The 3372-nt window shown below is 39.4% G+C and overlaps 1 pseudogene; it reads left to right on the top strand.

Moving 5' to 3' along the window:
- Window positions 1-211: 211 nt before the first annotated feature.
- LOC148041413 (pyrophosphate-energized vacuolar membrane proton pump 1 pseudogene) lies at window positions 212-1816 on the top strand (annotated as a pseudogene).
- Window positions 1817-3372: the final 1556 nt, after the last annotated feature.

The following is a 3372-nucleotide window of genomic DNA, read 5'->3' as shown; positions in this document are numbered from 1 at the left end:
TGGCATTTGACATGCAGGGAGACATGAATATGTACTTGGAATGGGCAGAGATTAATGATGCATTTTCTTACCTTTCCAATTCAACATCTTAACTTTGCAAGAATGTAGTGTATCTCCTGAAGCGGTTTTACTTTGTGCCTTAGCAGTATTTTGTTAACTAACTTATGGGTTATAATTGCTGGTGCAGATGGTATAACTAACTTGTTAACTAATGAAGATGCAAATGATTTTGACCAACCACCACCAGATCGCTATCACAACTGGTCTCTTGGCCTTCGAGCACAAGTCCAGGCCTGCCAGCAATGGCTACACCTTCCTCAACAACAATGACACCCACAGTCAAAACATCATCAATGGATCATCAGATTGTGACGAGGAGGATAGATTGGATGAGGAATCAGATGCAGCAGTTATTAGGAAATGCTTTGAAATTCAGCAAGCCATATCCATAGGAGCCACATCATTTTTGCTGACAGAGTACAAGTATTTGGTTTATTTCATGGGCATATTTGTTGCTGTCATTTTCTTGTTCCTGGGATCTGTGAAGGGGTTCAGTACTAAGCCCTAGCCTTGCAGATACGATCCAAAGCAGGAATGTGCCCCAGCTCTCTTTACAGCAATTTTCAATACAGTTGCATTTATATTGGGAGCTTTGACGGAGCTTTGACGTCCATAGTGTCGGGATTTTTGGGCATGATGATCGCAACATATGTGAATGCTCGCACAACTTTGGAAGCCAGAAAAGGGATAGGCAAAGCATTCAAAATCGCCTTCCAATTAGGTTTGGTGATGGGTTTCTTACTTGTTGCTAATGGCCTCATAGTTTTATACATCACTATAAGATTGTTCCAGCTTTATTACAAGGATGATTGGGAGGGCCTTTTTGAGGCTATCACTGGCTATGGGCTTGGATGCTCATCCGTGGCTCTATTTGAAAGGGTTGGAGGTGGAATCTATACCAAAACTGCGGATGTTGGAGCAGATCTTGTTGGAAAAGTAGAAAGGAATATCCCAGAGGACGATTCGTGAAATCCAGCGATCATTGTTGACAATGTGGGTGATAATGTGGGAGATATTGCTGGAATGGGTTCAGATTTGTTTGGCTCCTGCTGAAGCTTCTTGTGCAGCTCTTGTTGTGGCTTCCATGTCATCATTTGGCACAAATCATGACTTCACTGCTATGTGCTTCCCTCTATTCATTAGCTCTATGGGCATTGTGGTGTGCCTCATCACAACCTTGTTCGCAACTGATGTGTTCGAGATCTCAAACCTAAGGGATATTGAATCTACACTGAAGAGACAGTTGTTGATATCCACCATCTTAATGACATTCGGTGCAGCTTTTATTTGTTGGTTGGCACTACCATCCACGTTTTACATATATGATCCTAACGGTGGTGCAAAGATGGTTCAAAACTGGAAACTATTTTTTTGCGTTGGAGTAGGGCTTTGGGCAGGGTTGGTAATTGGCTACGTTACAGAGTATTTCACCAGCAATACATACAAACCAATCCAAGATGTTGCTGATTCTTGCAGGACAGGAGCTGCTACTAATGTCATCTTTGGTTTGGCACTTGGCTACAAGTCTGTAATTGTTCCAATATTTGCTATTGCTGTTGCCATCTATGTCAACCATATCCTAGCAGCCATGTACGGGATCACAGTTGTAGCTCTTGGAATGCTTTGTACCATTGCCACCTGTCTAGCCATAGATGCATATGGTCCCATAAGTGATAATGCTGGTATCGCAACCGGTCTCTGGATGACCATGATACTTCTTACACATCTCTCCACAAGAAGCGCAGCCGCAGTATAGACTATAAGGCCGCGAAGGCTTTCAAGATGGAGAGATTTCTCAACCATAGGACTTCTTCAAAGTCTAGCTTGCGGCATCAACAGCCCCCAGTTGACAGCACTTTGGGGGAGCGCTTTCTCAGATTGGTCTCCATGATCCGCACTTTGGGGGAGCGCTTTCTCAGATTAGAAGAGATGAAACTGCATATGCAGAGAGAGTCTGAGCGATTTCGTGATGATCTGGAGGCCAGACGTACAAAGATGTTCCTAGAGTCCCAGAAGCAGATTGCTGAGATGCTTGCTTGGGCTCTGAGCAATAGTAAGAAAACTAATGAGCTCTTGCTGATGATTGTCGGTAGTTTGTTCATCATTTGATTATTCTAAATGTTTCTTTCTTCCAGCTGATTTTTGGCTCTTCATGCTACGTTTCATATCATTTCATCTATATTACAACTAATGCGTTGAAATTATTCCACGCTTTATTTATAAGAAATGTTTCGAGCTGATGGGATGATATTTCATTTCATTCTTATTCCAGTTGTTGAAATGTTCCAGTTGATGTTTCATTATTATTCCAGCTGTTGAGTTGTTCTAGCTGATGTTTCATTGTTTCCAGTTGTTGTTTGTCTATTTTCAGTTGATTCATCTGTTCAAGCTTATGTTTATTCTACTTGATGTTTTATCTATTCTAGCTAAGGAGCTGATGTTGCAGCTAATGTGTGCTCACTTGATGCACTTCTGGGGTTCCACTTCCGATGTCCCGTGTCTCTCTTCTCTTCTCTCTTCCTCCGTTCCTCGTCTCCCTCACGCACTGTTCAACAGGAAGTCTGTAAGATGCTTCAAACCAGAAGGAGAAGTTGGTGAGCCCATAAAAGTATGAACAATGAATTCCTTGTTTTCACCTGCCTAATTTACTATAAGATGGTGTAAAGAACAGGGCAAAAAAGGTATGCGTGTTTTGATGTTTTACAAATGTGTGTTTTGATGTTTTACAAATGTCTCTTATGTTTCTAAACTTTGGTTTATTATGTGTACATAAAGGTAACAAAATCACAAATGATGGTACAAGAGATAATGGAACAATGAAAGCTAAGGAGGTCATTGGCCCTAATGTCTCTTCAAATCATGATACAGGTATATATCTTTATTTCTACTAAACTTTGAAAATTAAAATTTGTACATATTTTACATCTTGCTTTATTAGGTGATTCATTTTGAGATGAACTAGCTTTAATTAGTCTCTTTGTCTAATTTAAAATGTTCATAGTTATTTATATTTTTAAACTTTGAGTAATTGTGTGTATATATATAAATATAGATTAAAGAACAACAAAAGGTGGGAAAAGAGGTAATGTAAGAAAGGGAGATAAAGAGATTACTTGCAATAATGTTTCTTCAAGTCAAGATGCAGGTGCCAACTTTAAGGATAAAAAACTTGTACAAATTTGGTGACCCAAATTGATACAAAATATCTAATTACTTTCTTTTGTGTTATTGAAATTTTTCATAACCTTGTATTATCGTGAGCTTTGGTTAACTCTATGTATATATAGGTAAACAAGTTACTAAAGATGACAC

This window comes from Lygodium microphyllum, chromosome 1, assembly GCF_053477565.2.
Source record: "Lygodium microphyllum isolate KBCC chromosome 1, Lygodium_microphyllum_v1.1.10, whole genome shotgun sequence".
Lineage (NCBI taxonomy): Eukaryota > Viridiplantae > Streptophyta > Polypodiopsida > Schizaeales > Lygodiaceae > Lygodium > Lygodium microphyllum.
The sequence above is the reverse complement of the archived record's forward strand: the minus strand, read 5'-3'. Positions and strand labels throughout refer to the sequence as shown.